Source organism: Bacillus rossius, chromosome 6 (genome assembly GCF_032445375.1).
Source record: "Bacillus rossius redtenbacheri isolate Brsri chromosome 6, Brsri_v3, whole genome shotgun sequence".
Taxonomy (NCBI): domain Eukaryota; kingdom Metazoa; phylum Arthropoda; class Insecta; order Phasmatodea; family Bacillidae; genus Bacillus; species Bacillus rossius.
The window spans coordinates 70,136,152-70,159,389 of NC_086334.1; the positions used below are offsets into that span (position 1 = coordinate 70,136,152).

Consider the following 23,238-nt stretch of genomic DNA (forward strand, 5'->3'; position numbering starts at 1 on the left):
CCCAGATCGAGACCATGCAGGAGCAGGCGAGGGATAAGCAGGCACATTTCCTCATGCACAAAATGCCTCCCACCACGCACGCACCAGTTCCCCTCACACCCGGACAGTGGGTCTATGTGCGTTAGCATCACCCCTTGGCAGGGTCAAAAAATTTCTGCGCCGGGCTGGCCCCCAAGTGGTCACCGTCGCGGCAGATACTTTGGAAAACGGGGCCATCCACATATACGTCGTACGCACCCCGAGTGGGCGTCCGGCCAAAGTGCACCGGGAGGACCTACGGCTAGTCATTACTACCCCGAATCCACCACCCGCTCACGACCACAGGCTCAGCGGGGACACGATCAGGGCCGCGGGGCTCCCGACGCAAGACGGCAGCATGACACCGGGGTCGGGGCAGCCACCCGACACCCCAGCCAGCGAAGCAGGGGAAGGACGCCCGAGCGACTCCACCCCTCCTAGCCCCACGAGCGACATCGTCTTCTCTGCTTGTCCGAACGTCACCCCAACCGACAGTCAACAAGATGAGGCAGGAAAAGCGACACTTCCCCACCCCGATCCCGATACCATCCCTCCCGACGCAGGTGAGACTCAACCCATCATCTGTCACCCGGACGACGAGGCGCCCGTACCGGAGTCTGACGAGCATGACGAGCCCTGGTGGCCACTGGACCTGAACCTGAGCACATCCACATTCCGGGTAGTCATAGAGGAGCCAGAGGCAGAAACAGGGGATGGGGAGAAAGTCGCTAGGAGGTACCCACGCCGGAAGCGGCGCCTGTTGCAGTGCACGTGCTGCACTGGAGAGCCGTCAGCAGCGCAAAGAGTGGACAGGATAGTCGGCTCTCAGGCCGTACCACACGGGGACAGCAGGGACGCCAGGGACCCGGACAGACATGCCGGCGCAGGGACGGCCCGACTGCGTAGGAACAGTCGAGCCCCCGCACACATGAGCGACTACGTCACCACGACCGACCAGGCCACCAGGGGGACGAGCGGGGACAGGGAAGCCAGGGTCCCCTATAGTATCCGCCTGCTCAAAACAGAACACCAAAATCCCCGCGACTGACTTGGTCGCGCACGCCAGGCCCCACCCCACCTCAGGGCCTACTTCCTGGGGGCTATCACATCACCCGCCAGTGACATCTGGCCCGGAACATCCACCATGCGCACAGGAGGGGACCACCCAGGGTAATCAACACCACCTAAAACACGGTATGGGATGCCACTTGGGAGGCCCCTGTTCTTGTGGGCAAACCACACTGAGACCCAGTACACTACCCACAGCTCAATCCCGCCCACGTGTGAACCAGTGCGACACCAGAGTGTGGCAATACAGTCATTGGCGTAGCTGTGTTTAAAAAGTTGGGGGGGACAAATAATGATTTTGATGTCATATAAACCCATTCCCCTCTTACTAAGACGGGGGGTCCGGGGGTCCTCCACCGGAAAATTTTGATTTTAAAAGTGCAAAATAGCGCTTTTTAAGCAGTTTTTGTATCTAACCATTGGATACATCGATGTTAAAATTATTATTGTTTCCTTAAGATAAAATTTTATGAGTGAAGAAATTACAAATAAAGTAATGCAAAATAATATTATAAAATAAAAATATCACTGTCTAGAAAGTTGGGGGGGACAGTCCCTTCCACCCAAAAAGTTCAGGGGGACACGTCCCCCCTGTCCCCCTGGTTCCTACGCCCCTGAATACAGTGTGTGTAAAGGTGTTGTGGCACAGAGCTGCTTCTCCTAGGGGGGGGGGGGGGATTTTATGCCGCCATCGGTGCTCCCTCTGAGAGCACAGGCCGTTATGTGTCCTCAACACCTGAACCAGAGTCAGTGCGATGAACAAGCCCGCGCGTGTAGCAAAGTGCAGTGCCTCGAACGGCGTGACGTAATTCACGGCCGGCTGTATACACGAAGCGCCCGTCCTGTTGTGGCAATGCGCAAATGGGAGTTCAGTGCATATGCAATTTAACTAACATTCACAAACTAAAACTTTTAAGATGTCAAATAATTCTTATTAATTAATTAATGATTTTATAAACTCTTGCCGTTCAAAAAACTGGCCAGCATCATCTTACCGCGCTCCGTGGTTTCCAGCGGATTTTTCCCCCTCCCTGGCCGGGTTACCAGGGAGAATCGTCAGTAGCCTTCCAGCACTCTTCAGGGCCGGCAGCCCTGCGCATGTGCAGCCTCCAACTTTTCGCGCTTGATACAGCATGTAACATTCATAGGTACTAATATTTCTAAATCTTCTTTCATCAGCTCCACGGTCGGCCCTAATTCGGCCGTATGATGTGTCGTACGGTCCGTAACTAAAATGTGTGACTCGACTACGAGTCTTTTCAGTGTGCTACGTAAACTTGAGTGTTTTTAGGCAGGTCGCCGAGGTGCCTGCGCTTCACTCCTTCATAACTCCGAACGGAGAACTTGAAATTGCCCACGCGGGTCGGCATTGCGCCTAACGCGAAACCAAACTTAAGATCGCATCACATCCTGGGACGTGCCGCGGTCGCGAGTGAGTTACCACGTCAGGTACCAATGCGCCCGTACCCAGCTTAATGTGGCCCATGCCACCACGAGGACGAGCCTCGTATAATGTAATTTCCCTGAATGTAGGGACTAAATTTATCCCAAGCCCGGGACTCGCTTGTAGTAACTTTATTGTCAGATTTCAGTGTTAGTGTTAGTGTTCGCCATTAATCATGCATAAGTGTCTATTTATGTTTATGTATAATTTCCCATTCAGTGAACCTTCTGTATAATGCACCGTCCAGACTACCACGTGCCAATCACTTAATTAGCCGCGCGCCTTAGTTTTCGTCGCCATAGCTCTCAGAATAGCCTGCACCATTCCGTCTCCCGGAATACCACCAGACGCTCACCAGTACCGCCAATCGAGGGCCGTGTGAGCGGAGACGAGGTCGACGATGATATGGCCAGTCACGTGAAAGTGTATCATGCGAAGTGAAGTACTGTAACGTGTGTCAACAATAAAATCAGTAACGTTCACGTGTGTTATTTTAATTGTACGTCATCCTGGGTGGTCATAACAGCCTGGAGGGCCCTTTGTAGACACATCCCTGCCTGCAGCCACGAGGCAAAGAACCCCGCCCTCGAGACCAAATTACAACCAACATAATTTAATTATCATCTTTTCAGGGCATGCAACAGGGACGGCATCATGTTTAATATTTTAATATGTTTAATTTGTAATGTATAATATAATTTTTATGTATTATTTTTACATAATATTTTTTAATAATAATATTATATATTTTTTCAAAAAGCTTTGTGAAATATTTACGTGACTGTTCACCGGGCGACGAGCCGAGGCCAACACCCAGAATCTCTCTGAGCGCTGCACATGTCGCGGAGTTGGGGGTAGGCCGGGCGGAGTGGCGAGACGCACGGCTGGAGAGGGGGTAGTAGGCATCTGGAGGCCGGACGAGGAGGACGTACACGGAGACCAGTGCCACAAAGCAACGACGGGTGTGATCGAGTCTGGGGAGTATTTCGCGACCACGTGTGTTATGCCGCAAGACATAATCGTAAATAGTATATTCGTATACCAGGTTTTCACTCGTGACTAGACATTGCACGTATCAGCAGACACGCTCCTACCGTAGAGAGGCGGGCTCTCTATTTCAGGCGCCGGCATTCAAGTTTACCTTTTCCACCGCTATTATTAAAATAGGGACCATAGTGGGAATGTTAACGTACAACCACAAGACCACAGGGGGGCAGCCAGCACTCGGCGCCTGCCCACCCAAACAAGTGCAACCGAGCCTCACTCCGCGGAGAGAAGGGTGTTGTGCCGTGGATAGCCCATGTAAATAGACTGTGTGGAGGGTTCAATAAATACTTGCATTCAAACTGTCGAACTGTCATGGTAGTACAGATAGTGATAATTTGCCCCGCCACTAGGCCTGAACCCTACCTGAGAATAAGACACAACCAGCATCACGAGGGTGATATCCGTGACTACGACAAGCTGTGCCACGCCGATCTGTGCCACACTGCAAGTCATTGCGATACTGGCTCTGACACGAGGTCTACTGGCTACACGATGTTCAGGATATACTCCAAGTCTCTGTGGGTTGCGAGACGTGTCTCTCGCATCTGACTCGTGACTGTCTGTTAGGGCGCCCGCGCCACGAGGGCTACTCGTGGTTTTCACAACATATATATACAAAATTATTTACAACAGCTTAGATTTTAACACACGATATACACTCGCATGCTCAGAGGCAGTGTCTCGATGATACAACTCCAGGATGGGGCAGTTAAACCTGACTAGTGGCTGAGAGCACAGAAAGTTGGTACCTCGCACAAGATAGGTTGCCACGTTACACATACGAGGCTGATTGCAGTCCAAGCTGTCGTCGTGGCAAAACTAACTAACACAGAATTTCTCGTTAAGTCACTCTGTTATATCCTGCGCCCGCCTGAGTGGCGGCCTCACGGAATGTCTCGTCGGCCTAGACTTTACTGGCGTTGCCACATAGTTCAGCGCATCTAGCAAAAGGTCTATCCTCGTCCTGACTAGCGACGCTGAGTGACTATGCTTACCAGCACTAGGAAAACCGCGACCTCTCCACTCCCGTGACCGACCGTGCCCGTGACTCGCTCGCGACTGCCTCCTATCCACGCACGGCGCTACCCGTCCTGACGTGTCTTCCCCTCCCCTCACCGTCTCCCACGGAGCTCGTGACGTGTCGCAGGTGGGGCGGGACCTAAGTCGCCCAGTGCACAATGAGAACATAAAGACCCTTCAAATAAAAGTAAAAATATATACAAATTCAGTTTCTTCTGCGATACACAAATTGTCTGCTGAAAAAAAAACACATCGCCCTCGATGCCGGGAAGTACTGTCGAACTTGTTGGTACCACTGCGCCTAACTGGCCCCCCCCCCCTGTATTAGCTACACTGCACCACACACACATAACTGCCAGGAGGGGCGTTGCCTCGTCATAACGGCCTGTAGAGAGCTAGGTAGGCACTTGGTTCGACGTCAACGTTACCATTAAATTGTGTCTGATTTCTTATGAACAGGGGTCGAGGTGGCTAATTAATTAAGACGTGGCCCTTGATTCTACCTGGTCCTCAGGGGCTTGTCTGACTCGGGTGGGCCATTGTTAGGGGTGCGTTCTGTTAGCAGGGTCGGCTACTGGCGGTTGCAGGTCGGGTTTGGGGTCGCCTTCGGCCAGACGATGTTAGTACTATTTCTCAAAATATAAATGTAGCTAACCCAAATTAACCAACCATCAGCACGATTTTAAAGTATTTTAAAACCACAACAGGGCCTTCATTTTCAACAAATCAAATTTGCAAAGAACATCATTCTCTAAAATCTCTATAGGATTTGTGATTCTGTTAGCAAAGGAGGTGGCAAAATAATTTCAACAGTATGTTATGCAATTCTTACACTTAATTCTGCTAGTAAGTTTTTCAAGAATAGGGTTTAGAAAATTTTTGACGGCTTTATGTTATTTAGCTTAGGGAATCATTCCCACTGCCTTAAGACTGGACCCCTTCAGTTATAGAATCTTACCTACTTCCTGATTAAATTCTTTAAATTAATATTTAATAAATTGTAGGTTTATACTACTCAATGCAAACTTATTTTCTGTAGTAGGGGTGACGAAATAAAAAGAAAGTTTGTTAAATAACTAACTTTTACCTCTGATTATTTAACATAAATATACTATAATTTTAATAAACACACTAATATTTTAATTTAATATTGTAATGTAATTGTGCTTGTATAATATATAAATGGTACAAATTTACTTGGGCTAACCCAGGGGACCAGCAACTCTACAAGAATGCGCTGCGGGACCAATGATTCACGGTACTCCAGCACCTCTATCATGACCACCCCACCGAAACATCATCCCAGTTGCCATCTGCACAGGCCAGCCCCGAGCCAAACGGGCCTGGTCTCACCACCACACCATCATCAACTTCACCAACACATGTAAAGAAACACTTCACCGCTCATAAATCACCAGCCCCCAAGGACTCTTGTGTTGGGAGGGGCTCAGTGCCTTGTATATCATATTGTAAATATCTGTTTTTTATTGTTTATTGTGTCAAATTTTCTCTTTCATGGAAATAACCTTTTGTACTACTCTTATTCAAATAAAGAGACATTTTTTTTTGGCGGGGTGGACCCCCTGGGGGGGTCCTCCATTAAAAAAAAAAAAAAACTTGTTGTTTATCCTAAAACACTTAAGGCCCTGTCACACTGTCAAATTTTAGCTTCCAACACCTTCCAATATGTTGGTTCCAATATCTTTGAGGGTTGTGACGTCACGTAAAACGTCACTATCGCAGCCATGTTTATTTGAGAGATTGAGTTTCCTTCAAATATTTTACGTATAGGACTGGTTCTAAAATATGTTGGATGTTGGATGGGATCAGCCAATCAGAGTTATCTATAATAAAGCGGCCGCTTTTGTTTCCGTTTCCGAAGTGTAATAGTTTAAATATCAGCCATGTCGAATACTACATGGGAAAGAAATGCAGTAATTGAACTAATACTATTTTATTTCCTGCTGGAATAATTGTTATTGTATATTTTCCTCCAATTGAATCTATATGTACGGAAGTGCAGGTTAATAGATTTGACTTAAATAAGTTACTGTATTTTTGGAATATTATGGTCCTTAAAACAGAAAACATCTTTTATTCAACCTACGATCATTATTTGATTGCTATACCAGTTTTGCTTATGTTCAGGTATTTTTGATACACTAAATTAAAAGCAAGCATTGCATACAAAATGTGCCATCAGGAATGAGGTATCAACTAGGATATGCATTTCGGAACTTTTACTTACAAATATCCAAATTAATAACATCTGAAATAAATTTTAAAATATTTCAATTCAGAAACTTAATGTAACTAAAATTATTTTGGTTTACCCTATCAATCTTTCTTATAAGTAATTATTCACCTTATTTCACAATAGCTGCTACTCTGTAAGTATTGTCTGGAATTTCTGGAATTTAGACTCATAATTTCCTAACAATAGATGGTACTGATATATGTTAAAGCAGCATCTCTGAGTAAGCAAGTAGCTCTGGTGATTTGCAAGAAAGGCCTAGAAATATTAAAATTCTGCCAACGTATTCAATTATTATTATTATTTAAGTTTTGAAAGTAATACCATTTTTCGTGAATGTAAATATTTGTGTAGCAGATCCTTGTCAGTAGGCCTATACTTCCCAGGCTGTACGAAACAAGCATGCCTGGTCTAATATCTCATTTAAAAAAATATTTTAAAGAAATAATATGTGACTGAGGTGAAGTTAGCTTAAAGGCTCAGGTTGAGGTTTGTAACAGTAAATACACTTAATTCAAAATAAAACAAAATTGCCAATTTCTAAACACAGCAAAAATTAACACGTTCGTTTTAAAGTATAGGAACAATTTTAATGAAATACAAGTGAAAGTGTCTATACAAGATACAACAGCAGCTAGTTGGGTGAAAAAATAAGCGGGAATGAGAAGGGATATTCCTACTTGCAGATTTACATTTAATTATATGTTTTATTCTTACTAAACATACTTTTAAATATTGTTTTTGAAGAGCACTATAAATTGCACCACAAATTTCAGGTACAAATTTCGAGATGGTGTTGTGTGGAATACTCGTAGAGAACATAAGGGACTTAAATGATTCCCCTGTCGCCAAAAATCTTAATGTAACTGCCAGCCTCTGCTTTGCTGGTATAGACTGGCGCAAATGAGTATCCTTCTTTGCAATGCGAGACTCCACAATTGAAAGAAGAAGATCAAAACTTTCAGAATTCATTCTTAAATAGTTCTGAAATGAATCGGCATCTTCGTATCGAAGTTCATGACAAAAAGGGGTAAAACACCTTTTGTTTGCCGGGAAAGTATCCACTGTCTCGTCCACCATCTGCGTTTCCTTTTCTTAGATTTCTCTTCTAGTTTACTGACACTTGCTACAATTGCAATTACAGCTTCAGCTTTTGAAACACTTTGATGCTTACTTAATGCAGGCATTGCAAACACCTGGATAATGTAAATTTTAAACTGTATATGATTACAATATACCTAAATATGAATATAACCTACTAAAAAAAGCCCACGTTCCTTGACCCAAATATTTGTTTTTGATTCTAAATACTGTCATTTACTGTTCTCTACAGTCCCGCTACCTCTGATTATTTAGACGTGATTTTGTTAGGTTCGTGTTCTCAGGGAAGGTTCGGCCTTGTGGCTAGAGGTAGGGGTCAATGCAGTAGGGCCCCCCGAGCTGTTGAGGCCACTCGGGACGCCTGAATAATAACACAAAACTTCTTCAGATAGTTGGTGAATTTAATACAGCACAACCCAATACATGGTGCTGCCCGTTCTGGCCGTAACGGTTTGCCCGACGCGACTAGTCACACGCGCAGCTCACTTCCTCAGTGGCGGCTCACGAGTCTTATGCGCGTGAGGGGCAGACTCGTATACGTGACGCGAAAGTTACAAAAGACACTCTGACATGGCACACGATATTTTGAAGCACAATACACTACACTAATACCTAGCTCTGGATAAACTGGGCTAGCAACACGTAGGCCCGTGTCTCCGGCGACTCTACGTGGTGTCTAGGTGTGTCCCAGGGACTGAATCGTTATTAAGTTTGGTGGCGCACTGCCGTACGACGGTGATACTTAAGCCCTGACATGACGAATTACACTTAGGCGAACAACTATTCCACTAACATATTACACTTGATAAACTGAGCTAGCAGCACGTAGGCCCGTGTCTCCGGCGACTCTACGTGGTGTCTAAGTGTGTCCCAGGGACTGAATCGTTATTAAGTTTGATGGCACGTGTCGCCTGCTGGCTGCCCCGTGCGGGCCAAAACTAAGTAGCCTGTAGGCTAGGTTGGGCGTGAAGCGCCGACGTAAAACCACATACTCTCCCCACAGTACTTACGTATGACGTGGAACACTCATCTCGGAGCACTGATTGAATTAAGTTAAGTACCTCATGGTAAATTTAGGCCGACCGCGGAACTGTACAAAAGGTTGAAAAGAAATTACACTATGGAAAACTACATGTCGGTGAATGCAAAGGTTGAAGGTTCCGCGTTGCGCGCTGGCTGCCGGCCTGGTTGAGCTCTCGAAGAACACTGCAGGTGTCGCCGCGCACGACCCTCCCCCGCCAGCCCTCCCGCGGAAACGTGTGAATTTCGCGGGAAACTGAACCGGCCAGGTTCGGGACAAATCGCACATTGAAACATGATTTTGCAAAGACTTAATTATTAATTAATAAAAAATAATGTTTAATAAAATCCTGTGGAAAAACATAATTATAACAATTTGTTGTAGTGCGGCGGAAGGATATGCCACACCCAGCCGGATCCTTGCGCCGGTGTAGCACTCGTTGTATGGCGTTCGCCTTGTCGCACGAACTGCACTTTGCTGCGCGCACGGGCGCGTTCGGTGCACACGCTTTTGCGAGACGTTGATGAGGCATAGCGGTCTATGCGACAGAGGAGCATTGGCGGTCGGCGTCAAATGTTTGGTAAAACGAGCTCACTCAAAGAAAATTGATAGTGTGAAATGACTTCAAATATATTTTACAGTGCTCATCAAATAATATTGAATACAATATATTTGAAGACGTATTTCATCCAAAATCACCCTTCAAATTTTGTTGTCCAATATATTGGAGACAATATATTTGACAGTGTGACAGGGCCTTTACCTTCACATGGAATCCTAAGATCAAAATATTAAATATATATATAAGAAAAATATGCGAGATTTGGAATCACTTTTGTTATGGCTGTATGTGGAACTTAAGCCAGATATTTAACATGCAAAAGAAACGATTTTGTTTTACTCTGTGCTTCCGCTTTGATCTCATATCCTTTATTTTATAAATCGGTTGTGTGATAATGTTCCACGTTTTTGGCTGAAGGAATTTAGCTGCTCAAGAAAAAACAGTGAGTGGTTTTGTAATGTAGCAATTACTAAATCGTTGTTACTGTAATGTGAGTAATACGAAAACGAGTACTTCAGTATTGTATTAAACATTTAATTTCAAGAATGAAATTAGATAATGGCGATTGCTTGTGTTCGTAGGTCTGAAACCGTTGATAAATATAGTCATTTTTGCACGTTTTCCTCTCTAGGGGTTGTAAGAATTAGGAGCGAATAAAATTTAGTCGTAGAGAACGATTTGAGCATAATATTTTTGAAGCTAATTTTTTTTGTAAATGGAACAGACACATTCAATTGAAATTTAAGATATTTCATTTGTGAATTTGTACATTTAGGCTGCGTAAAAACAAATGTATTACTACAAAATAGTGTTCGCAGTAATAATGGGTTCAAATCCTACCCGGTTATTTATGCTTTGTGTTGTCCGAGTACCTCGGATACTGAAAATAATCCTTTTACTGAAAGCTTTCTAATATTAACTGCGGTCATTAATAATCATAATAAAACAAAATATTCAAATTATTTAATATTCAATCTTTTCTGTGGTTTTAAGAAAAGTTGTAATATAATGAAACTTAAAATATAAAATTATGCATCAATTTTTGTAATAAATATGCAATATCTCAAAGTAAGGTAGATGTACCAGTAGTCGTCATGCTGAGAAGAGTTTTATAAAAAAAAAATTGTGTACATAACCTTGTAGGTGTATTACTGCCCCTACATGTTTGTTTTTAACCTCAAACTTTACTCTACAATGCTATCCAACACTCTTCGATAAACACAAATTATTTTTGTAGATTTATAATTTTGAAAAAAGTGTGATTTCGAGCCAGTAGTCGTCACGCAAATTTTCGTGTTTGCCAGTGTTCGTCACATGTTTGTGCCAGTAGTCGTCATGTGCGATTTCGGCTGCATTAGTTTTAATTCATGGATCCAGAATGATAGTATTGTACTATTTGGGCTTCAAATTTTATTTGGTACTACATTTTAAACATCAAAATGGCATTTCATAAAGATCGTTCAGTAATATAATGAATAATCCTCATTAAATTTTGAATTTACTTACAGCACTCACGGAACAAAGAGGGACAGCACATAAAGCTGTAGCAAACCGAATGTATTCGTTACTGAGTAACGGGTGTGCCGTCTAGTAACGAGTAACGAAACGTTACACACGGCTGCATTTTGTTACTCGCATTTCTCGTATATTTTACGCATGCGCGCGCATATTCAATGAATTTACGATACAAAGAACGATGTTTGTTTATTAATAAAGTATAATTTGGAAATTCCTCGTCTGAGTTTTTTTACTGTTTATTAAAGGTATTATGTGTGTAGACAAAGTTTGAGATTGGAACAGAAACAACGTAACAAAGTATTTTTTTACAAATTAGAAATATGTATGTTTTTGTTTTTCACTATCGCGTATTTTCACGTTTTTTTGTTCTTATCTTAAAAGAGATATAATAAAGCCGCTCTAATGAGATTTAATTGTTTCTTGGTTAACAAAAACTGTTTAATTATCAAATATTGTTAATTGTTTATATTCTATTTATTATTATTTATGCGACGTCATACTGTACGCGTACGCAATACGACTCAATTCGTTGCTGCAACATAACATAGCATGTTATGCGGTATCACAAGTAAAATATAAAAATGAATCAGGGCCCGCCCATCTTCCTACCCAAGGGCGATTTGCCTTTGTGTTTATCGGACAATGTGTTCCTTGGCACACTATTTTTTTCCGCTGCTCATTTTATACTCATACCATTCGCTACATCTTTAAGAGCAGCTTCCATGGCTGACTCTTCATACAACAGTATTTTCCGTTTTGGCATTTTGCCCTGTAATTAAAGAACGAGACACATTACAATGTTTAGTTTACTTATTAATGTCAAAATATATATCGAATGACCCCTAAATTAATGTAAACAACAATGCCTACACAATTTTTGCAATCAATAAAGTAAAGTAATTTCCGACCCAGAAGTCGTCATACACATGCATCGGAAGTCGTCATAGGTGACGACTACTGGATCTGATCGTAATAACGTACTTTGTCTATTAACAACAAAGAACCAATATTATTTAAGAACTTTAGGGTGTAACTTAGCACAACTTTAAATCAAATATTAAATGTACCAGTGCTCGTCAGGTATGACGAACACTAGCAATACAAGGTTTTTATTGATCCAGTTTTCGTCACCCTAACTAAATCATACAAAGAAAACGAATTTTTTTAAATAAACACTTTCACCTCTTCAAGAACATTTAACTAACACATTCAGCACAAAACAAAACGAATAAACATGAAAAATTACAGAATTAGAAGTAAAAATGTGCACTAACGTCCTTAGTGTTTTAGTATAGGAATTCCCCTATTTATCTTCACTGCTCTACGAACTTTTGATGCACGGACTTTTTTTGATTGAAAATAGTGTTTGTTCCGAAAACTATTGTGGTAATTTCAGCTAGAACGTCGACCAAATTTTTGTCAATATTTAAGTTGGCGATATATTGAGCTACTTCACTATTATTTACATTTGAAGTTGCTAGTGACGACCATTGGAGCAGTGACGAGTACCGGGGCACTTACCTTATTTCATACATGCAAAAATTAGCAAAGCAGTGTGTTTTAGAAAGTTACAATATCTTTCTTGTAGTATTATAAACTAATTTTCAGCAACTGATTTCAAAAGAAATCTTTTGGAAGCTTAGAATCTTTTTTTTCTGTTTACATAATGCTGTACAGTTATTGTGGTAATGATTAAAACTTATTTAACTTATATAAATATTACAAACTCTTAGCAGCTAAGTAAGCGTTAAGTTAAATGCTGTGTGATATTCATTCGTGTTTCTGTTAGTTGAGAACAGAACGGGCGAAAGAACACTTGGCAACAGCGCAGTGTCAACTACCTGCCAGCCGTACTAACTCGTGCATTCTAGTTTGCGAAAACAGAACCGTGTTTACATTGTGGCACATCGAAACAGATTGTTTCCTACACAGCAAAGAAAGTAACCGTAATTATGAAACAAAGCATTTACGTAATCCTTAACATTTTTTTTACTTCACAGCATACAATATTTGTGTTATTTCCACTTCTTTGCATTTACAAATGTCGACTTTTCACATGTTTTCACTAATAAAGAAAATAATTTTTTTCCCAATAATGCAACACACTGAATCCAATTATAAGTATGGGAGGGAGCCTTTAGAGAATGCACTTGAGAATACAAATACATCTAACATTCTTGATTATCATGGGAAAATAAAAAGTTGTAAATGAAATGGTCACTGGATGAGAGCACTTTTGGCTCATACTATAGATCCGTTTTTTTAGTCTTAAAAATTTGTGATATGTTAAATATTTGGGTAAATATTTACTTGGGCGGTATTTCCGAAAAAAAAATGTTAAAAATCCGAAAATACCTTTATTTTATGCTCTTAAACTTCCTCTTTTCATTAAAAGTGGCGGAGGTAAGAAATTCCAAATACTTTAGGAGATATCGAATTTTTAAATTTCATCATATGTAGTTGAGCGGTATTTGCAAAAAAAAATGTTAAAAATCCGAAAATACCTTTATCATATGCTCTTCAACTTCCTCTTTTCATTAAAAGCGGCGGAGATAAGAAATTCCAAATACTTTAGGAGATATTGAATTTTTTATTTTTGCAATACAAGACCTGTGGAACCATTCGAGCGGCGCCATTTTTGTTATTTTTCCGTGTTCGTGAATCGTGAATGCGTAATTAATAAAATGGTTGATTAGGTCAGGTCAGTTACATTATTAATACTTTCAAACTAAGCCGACATTAAAAATTATTTTGTGAATTAATTTTAATGGCTGTTTAGTTTTAAAATATTTATAATGTAACTGACCTGACCAAACAAACCCGGACAGAGGGTGAACAGTAAACTAAAATGGTCGATTAGGTCAGGTCAGTTACATTATAAATACTTTCAAACTAAGGTGATATTAAAAATAATGTGAATTAATTTTAATTATTCTTTAGTTTTAAATTATTTATAATGTAACTGACCTTACCTAACAAACCCGTAACAAAGGATGTACAGTAACCTCACGTAAATTTTTTTGTTACTTATTACTTGCGCAACAATATCAAAATAACAAATAAGACATTAAAATTAGAAACGTTAAAAACTCACCTAAGTTGGAGGCGGTAATTAAACACCGTTTTAAACAATAATTGAACTAAATAATCACGTATTAGTTCATTTGAATTCTGGCCTATCACGAACAATCACGTGACATCATTATCCAATAAAAAAAAAAACAAATACTCGTACGTAAACAAAAAACAATTGTGCACGCACGCCACAGGAATGCGCTGGTTTTGTGCTGAAATTTAAAAATTCGATATCTCCTAAAGTATTTGGAATTTCTAATCTCCGCCGCTTTTAATGAAAATAGGAAGTTGAAGAGCATATAATAAAGGTATTTTCGGATTTTTAACATTTTTTTTCGCAAATACCGCTCAACTACATATGAAGAAATTTAAAAATTCGATATCTCCTAAAGTATTTGGAATTTCTAATCTCCGCCGCTTTTAATGAAAAGAGGAAGTTGAAGAGCATAAAATAAAGGTATTTTCGGATTTTTAACATTTTTTTTCGGAAATAGCGCCCAAGTAAATAAATACCAATATTTGTTTTCTTATGGTGGGTGAATAATACAATTTATAAGGTAAGTTAATTTCCTAGGTGAGTTTGGTTTCGCAAGCGTTAAAGAAATAGAAACAAAGCAAAATGTTTGGAGACCTTAGTTCCGCTATTAAAAAGGTTCAATAAGTTTACATCAGCGATATTGAAGAAGTCCCAATAAGGTAATGATGAAGTAATTATATACGTTCTTATGGTACAAGCTTGGGAATAGGGGATTTGGACTAGAAAAATTTATATGCTTGTTTAGCACAAAATACTTTTCTTGAAAAATTAGAGTACAGAATATATTTGTATTACTTGTTCTATACTAGAATAGGTAGGACTGAAGTATACTTTATGAAATCTGATAACTTAAAATCATGGTAAAAATAATAACCAATTAAACTATACAAATGTGGTAACATAAAATACCTGTATATTTAATCAGGTGGGATTGTAGTATATATATATATATTAAAATATGATACAGTTTATATTAAATGAACTAATTGTGTTACCTACTAGAATAGCTATGGCTGTAAAAAAAACAAGCCTATGAATGTTCCTCGCCGAAAAGTGCCATATTCCTGATTTAGTCCCTTAAGAATGTAGAGGTGTTAATGACATCACTGCTACCATGTTGAACAATATTGTTATAGTGTTTTCATCTACTCCATTATTTTATATGCACATAATTTATGAGTACTTTTGGTTATTACATCTCATTCCATTTTTTTATTGACAAGATAGTGAGTGGTATTTTACACAAATTATCAGACTGATTCATAAAATATAACGATGGAAACTCTTGGTTAAGTTCATTAATGGATAAAATCAGGCCGACAGTTGTTATGAAAAATTAAAAAAATCACCACCTTACTCCCTTAATATACAAAATATTGTATCAATTAAAAATAATTATGCTGCATCTATGAGTACCCGAAATTTTTTTTTGATAATGCTATTAGCTCAAGCGGTAGGAATGAAAGGGATTAAAAGACAAAAAGTACTTAACTCCTGAGGAACAGTTATCAAATCTGTTAAAAGGTTTTTGCAAATTTTCTGACGGGTGATTTCTTTATATACCTATACTAGTTTCCAGAATGTTCGTAAAAATAAAATCTACTTGTGCCTGTATACATGGCATGCTGATTAAAGTTATTTAAATAGTGAGGTAAGAGTTATCCATACAAACAAGAAGTTAAGTTTTCCTGATGTGAGCCAAGGTTAATAGAGAGAGGTTGCCTCGATCGCTTGCGCATCGTTCTGCGCATCGCGTCACTTGCAGCCCCGGCTTGGCTTGCCAGCCCGTCCGCTCCTATCAGTTACTTTGTTTACAAGCACATCTGCTCGTAATAACGAGTCAAACTACAGCGTAATGCAGGGAGAGGTATTGTTGTGAGGAGATTAATTGAGAGAGCGTGTGTTATAAAATGTTAGTGTTGCTTATAACATAAGTGCATAGGTGCTTCGTTAATTATAACTAGCAGGCAAAATGTTAAGAACACGAATTTAAAGTGAATTTGTTTTGGTAGGCTAAACGCTGTTAAAAAGTTGTATTTAAACATTACAATGCCAGGTACGCGGTGTACAGTGGCTGTGTGTACAAATAGTTTGGTAAAAACAAAATCTTTACCTGAAACAAATCATATAAAATATCATCGATTCCCACGTGATGATCATCTGTTGAAAGTGTGGGTTCAGAAATGCTGACGTGATGGTGAGTGGAATCCAAAAACAACTTACATACATACGAGCGCGACTTGAAAGCTGAGATGTTAAATACATACGCTAAAAGAAGTCTTAAACCAAATGCTGTACCTTCATTAAAACTTCGAATTACACCACCTGTAGAAAATTGGAAAGTCGTGTGCGCCGAGAAGACCGAGTTAAATGCAGGGAAAACAAAAAAAAAATGTTATGTAAATTAATCGTAGATTCAAATGAAAATGTGAGCAAGAAACATGTTCTTGTAGTCAGTTAAAGCATTCAAAGTCTTGTTCTAACAATGACTCGGTTGAAATGCTTTGGAAGGAAATCCAAATTCTTAAAGAAAATTTCGTTCTTGCCGAAAGAAAGTCAGTTTTCAATTTGGAAGTCATGAAAAAACTCAAAAAAGAAAACGTAAATCTTAAAAACAAACAAAAAACCGTTCTTCGTTAGAGTTCCGCATGCGGAATATTCTTTCAAGTGTTTTTTTTTCTTCAAAAAATCAAATTAACTTATTACTTTCGTTGAAAAAAAGAGTAAACTGGACCAATGAGGAAAAATATCTCGCTTTCACTTTGCGTTATTTCAGTAAGCGATGTTATTTATTTTTAAAACATAAACTTAACTTCCCATTGCCTAGACTTTCAACTTATCAACGATGGGCATCTTCATTTGACACGAGAAAAGGTATCCTAGTAAACATGTTCGAATTTTTGAATGTAGCACGTTCTTCGTTGCTAGACTTCGAACGCATTGTTGTTCTTTGAAGAAGTAAAAGTGAAGAAAACGCTCGAGTATGATGCAAAAGAGGATGAAACGATTACACGAAAAACTGCTGTATTCATGTTAGAAATTTATTTTTAAATCAGTTTATTTATATTGCAAACATTCCCAAAACGTTTTAATGAGCTATGGCTACTTTTATTAAACACTAATAAATTGATATGCAATTATTTTAAATATTATAATCTTACTGAGAAATAAATACAAATAAACCATTTTGTTTACTAGTTACATGTTACTTATATTAATTTTTAAAAATTCATGGATACATCATTGATATTTTGAAAATTTTTACTGTCACTGAAAAAATATGTTGAAATAATAATTCATCCTTGTTTTCAGTCACATGTTGTCATTTTAAAAGCAGATCAAAACGATTATAATTAACAGTAATCCACAAAGCATAAATGAAATACTATAAGTATTGTGTATCAGACATGTGAAACGAGCCGAGCTGATAAGAGAAAGCCGTCAGTCAGCAGGTGTAGTATTACGGCTGGGAACGGCGGGGCTGCAGATGACGTCAGAGCGGAGTGTCGGGCTGTCTACATTGTTCTTATGGGATTGAGACAACCTCTCTCTACTAACCTTGGATGTGAGCCAGAAATATATAATCTGTAGACATTTTCAATCTGGATTAAGTACGTGTGTGCTGTTTATTTTAGATAATTAACTTTTAAAAATAAATCAATTTTTTTAATATTGAATTTTTTCTACATTCTTGTTTGTGATATTAAATTTAGTAATATTTACTTATGCTTCAAGTAAATACCCTGACACTAGTATTAATGCAGGGTGTTCATATTTTGGACATAACAGGGAGTCAGGGGAAATGTGCTCCGGTATGTCAGCACCCAGCTTTGGACACATTCTTTTTCCAGATGGTGTTTTAGTGCATAGTCATGCACACTGTCAAATGGCATATGCAAGGTTCTGTTATAACCACTTAGTACTTAAAAAAAAATTTTGGTCATGGAAATTAATAATTTAGTCATGGTGAAGTCAGGGAAATTTTTCCTCAAATTTGTATGGATACCCTGTAATATGCATTTTGCATATTCTCATATGGGTCAATCCATATCAAATGCCCCAATTTTAATTTTTCAGGTTGCTTGACCTTTTTAGAAAAAAATAATTTTGTGTGTGTGGCCTCACTAGCATATAAGAAGTTTAAAACCACAATAATATAATTTTACCATTCTTGGTTTATTAATGGTTGCTAGATTTACATGATCGGGTGCGGCAGTTTTGACGTTTGCAAGACTTTGGGGGAACTCCAATAAATTTTTATTGGCTGCTTCCGAAATTATGAATTAAATAGCACTGTACTGAGCATGCTCTGAAGTAACTTTATATGTAGTAAAATATATTTATTTGATTTTTTTATGTACGAAAATGGGGTACAAATATAGTCAAAATTTGGGTCAAAAATACGAGATTCAGTGGTGTGAAGTGAAAGGAAGACTTCAAGTCTCAGAGTTGAAATTCACACAGGGAATTCCTTTCTACCAGTAGTCTTTGTATACCAAAAATGAAACCTGAGAAATATTTCCTTTCGTTTCTATGAGCTTGTCAACTTCCCACTTTTTGCATTTTTTACAAATTTTACACCAAATATCTCTGGTGGGCAAACTGATAAAAATTTGGGATTATGCCAGAATAAAGCTCTATATGACAGTAAACTCCTGTAAAAATTTGGACTTTCAGATTTGTCTGTGAGTGCATAAAAACAAGTTTGAAATGTGGCAATTATGCACATTAAACTATTATAACATGCATGCGTACAGATACACGATTTATCATATCACATATTTACAATACATGTACTTTACAATCTTAAGTGTTTAAAACTTAACCAAAAATCAGCAAGCATGACTGTTAAGTAACACAGAAATTTCATCACAAAAAATGTTAGAAATGTTGTGTGTACGTCCCGTGGATGTTGTAAGTTCCTGTGGTGTAAGTTTCCTCAGAATTCTGTTAAATGGCACCCAGGTAGAATCATTAACATGTTTCTTGAATGATGTACTGGGTCCTGATGGATGGTAAAATTTTACATGGATATCCATATTTTCATTGCTGATGTCATCAACTTCAGCCAACCACCATTGTCCATCATAGATACATGCAACTATATCACTTATGTCCACATTCAAGGGAATTGTTTTGCTGACTTGAAAGTCTTCAACATTTTCTGGATTTGAACTAACATAACACCTTACAGTGCTCTCATTTACAGGCACAAACCTATGGTAGCTTCTTATTCCAGTAACTCGCTTGCAGTTTTCAAATCTTTGTTCCAGCATTGTGGCATGATTGTAGATCTCTGTGCTTGACACATATATGTAAGAAATACCAGTTATTTGAGTGCTGCAGTACTGAAAAATTTCTTGAGGAGTAAGTATCTGGTTATTTGCTGTTCTTTAAAGACTTGCTTGTGAAACTTGTCGTTTTGTAGTGCCACCAACTCCATCACAGGCATTCTTACCGTGTGAAGAACCAAAAAAGTTCCATTCACATTGCAGGTCAAAATCTTTTTTATGATTGCAGACATTAATTAAATTCTTTCTGTTCTTGTATTGGCTGGAAGCCCCATCAGAAAATACAGAATTTTTTTGATTGCAGGATTAGTTTCAGTAATATGTTTGAAAAGATGAACTTGAAATGTGTGAACTGCCAATGTGTTATGTTCCAAACTGTCACTGAATATGCAAACACTTTTGTGTTGAATATTTTCTCAGTTCATGTAGTAATAGACAAATGGATGTAGAGTGGCCTGTTTTTTTGCCCAATGAGCAGATTGTATTTCATCTTGAATTACAAATGTGTAATTTTCAGCAAAATCAGCTAGGACCAGGCACTCGTATTCTGTCAAATTCATCTTTCTTTCTTTCAAGAACTGAGATTGAGTTTTGCTAATATAATGATTTTTCAAAGAAACTAACTTTCCTGCCAGATCTTCCATGAATTCATGTCTTGGCTTCACAGTTGTGACCATTTCTGCTCTATCAACAGTAACCCACTGTTTGTAGACAATATTGTCAGGCAAAGAATCACTTTCTTCAAGCTCAGCAAACAACTCTAAGAAAACTTCTTTTCCTGGGCATTGCTGGCATTCACCCATCATACACGAGTAGTTGTTGGAATCACACACTATCATATTGAGCAATTCTTTGTAGTCTACATTCAGCCGGGCTCCATCAATCATTAGTTTAGCATTCTGATGATAAAGACACACACATACTGTGTGTGTACCTGACGAACCTGCTAAAATGCACCACTTTGGTCTCAGCTCACAAAATTTAGACCTACCTATCTTGAATGCTGGATATTCATTCTTAAACTGTAGATACAGTTCATTTAGGTTGTTCAAAATGAGTCTTTTTTGTTTGTGAACTTTTTCTCCATTAATTTTCACAGCTACAAAGTCTTTTTTTCCAGAACATATACGACTATTCTCATCATCTTCATAAAACCTTTCCACTTCTTTTGCAATGTCATCAATAATTCCAGCAGCTTTCTTTTTTCCTAGGTGAGGTAAAATTCCTTGTTCTTTAACTAGCTTCCTTGTTGTTTTCACAACACACTGTAACTTGAAATTTGTTCATTATTTTCTCGCAAGACCAAGAGGTAGGGAGAAGACTGATGATTCTTACTGTGTCTTCTTTGTTAGCTGTAAGAGTTTTAGCTCTCAATTTATTGATTAACTCATTATATTCTGATGATACTCGACAACTGTCCTTATCTTGAATAACTGAATCATTTTCTACAAAACACAATCTCAACTTCTTCTTTACTTCTTCTGATACTCTCTGTGCTTTTGAACTGATTGCTAGGTTTCTTTTGTTAGAACTGAGTTTTCTGATCTTAGAAGTACTTGGCGAAAGTTCCAATATATTAAAAGCAGAGTCTAGTTTCTCTGCAACTTCTTTGATGTTAACAAATTCATCAACCTCTTCCTCATTATTTGCATTTTCTTTGGTAACAAATATCTTACTGTAGCATGTTGGGCACAGAGATTTTCCAGGCACAAGACATAACCTCAAACTTACATCTTGAAAAGTATGCTTCATCTTAATTTCCCTGAGTCCTTTTGATATCACCTTGTGAACTTGCATCGGGTCACAACAAACACAACCGAAAATATGATAATACTTGCATAGAAACTTGATCTCATGATATTTACAAACTGTCAAAATAGCCTTATTCACTCTCAACTGCAACAGATTTTTATCTTCCTCACTGAACTCACTTATCAATTTCATTTTCATAGGCACATTACCATAAACATTCATGTGACATTCTTCTGAAGTAAAACTTCCTATTGAACAGATACCCTCCATACTGATAAGTATACATAAATAAGCCAAAATATCCAAAGATAACACAAATACTAATTAATGTGCAGTGCTCCTTGTAGTACAGATTAATAGTGCATTATAATACGTACGTATTGTAATATTCTAAATGTGATGTAATATGAATTTTAATTATTTATATGAAATTGGTTGATACAATTGATGTTTTTTTTAATGGGTGGGTAAGTAACATACCCCTAGAGTATAAAGGCAAAATTCCACACATTAAAATTTTTTTTTCTGCATTCACAGTGCAGTCTCAGTCCAAATTTTTACAGGAGTTTACTGTCATATAGAGCTTTATTCTGGCATAATCCCAAATTTTTATCAGTTTGCCCACCAGAGATATTTAGGTGTAAAATTGGTAAAAAATGCAAGAAGTGGGAAGTTGACAAGCTCATAGAAACGAAAGGAAATATTTCTCAGGTTTCATTTTTGGTATACAAAGACTACTGGTAGAAAGGAATTCCCTGTGTGAATTTCAACTCTGAGACTTGAAGTCTTCCTTTCACTTCACACCACTGAATCTCGTATTTTTGACCCAAATTTTGACTATATTTGTACCCCATTTTCGTATATAAAAAAATCAAATAAATATATTTTACTACATATAAAGTTACTTCAGAGCATGCTCAGTACAGTGCTATTTAATTCATTTTTCCGGAAGCAGCCAATAAAAATTTATTGGAGTTCCCCCAAAGTCTTGCAAACCACAAAACTGCCGCACCCGATCATGTAAATCTAGCAACCATTAATAAACCAAGCATGATAAAATTATATTAATATGGTTTTGAACTTATTATATGCTAGTAAGGCCACACACAAAAAATTATTTTTTTCTAAAATGGTCAAGCAACTTGTGCTGGGATACTTGATATGGATTGACCCATATACAATTAGCAAGTTAGCTGTTAAAGCACCTGTCTCACAATTTATGATTGCTTATTGCACATTTTTTACTCTTAGGAAATTAATTCTATTTCATTCAAGATTTCACTTAACATGTTACTGGTTAACAGTCGTTCAATATGTTCTCTATCCAACTTCTCTTTGGAATTCAGTTCCATTTGACTGTCTTCCTCTAATACAGTTGGAATAGCAAATACGCTTATATCCTCCTGGTTAGACGGTCCTTGTGGCTATCTGGGCTTGGAAAAAGTTGTTACAAGTGATTATTATCAACCCATGTTTCTTGTGGTTGTTATTACTTTTCTGTATAAGATGTGAGGTGGTAAGCAAAAAGGGACCTCGTCTGCAATTTCCTGTTTGTAGTTATATTTTTGAATTTAGCTCTAAATTCTAAAATATTTGGTGCAAAAATGTCTGATTTTTTCGTTTAAGTTACGGGCATTTTCATTTTTAAAATTACAATGGTCATTTGAAGAAGAACACTTAAAAATTCAAAAAATATTTTTTACATTTAAAAATAATTAAGGTATGAAACAAAAGCTTTTCGTATATTGAAATCTTCAAAATAACTGAGCGTTTGCAATGCTGTCTTGAATGTTCTGGAACGGGTTGAGGGTCATCTGGGTCAGTACCGCCAGCCCAGTCATCTGGTTCCAGTTCCACAGAAGGTATAACAGGTCCTTGAACTCATCCTTGCAATATTCTCTAATGTTTATAAACAGGTACTCTTTGTTTTATTGGCATTCCGTCTGTCTGGAAATTCGACAGATCCATTTTAGGTTTCCAAGATCTGGTGTACATACTACTTTCTAGCAATTTCGGTTTAGCAGTGAACT

At 38.3% G+C, this 23,238-nt stretch overlaps 1 protein-coding gene across 2 annotated transcripts in view; it reads left to right on the forward strand.

Annotated features, from left to right (window-relative positions):
- Nucleotides 1–9,868: 9,868 nt before the first annotated feature.
- LOC134533289 (ubiquitin-ribosomal protein eL40 fusion protein) overlaps nucleotides 9,869–23,238 on the forward strand; it is a 64,297-nt gene continuing 50,927 nt past the window's right edge. The window contains exon 1 of one of the 2 annotated variants that reach the window (XM_063370749.1): nucleotides 9,869–9,977. The gene's annotated coding sequence lies outside the window, so the exon portion shown is untranslated. The remainder of the gene's footprint in view (nucleotides 9,978–23,238) is intronic. The other variant, XM_063370750.1, reaches the window with a different exon arrangement.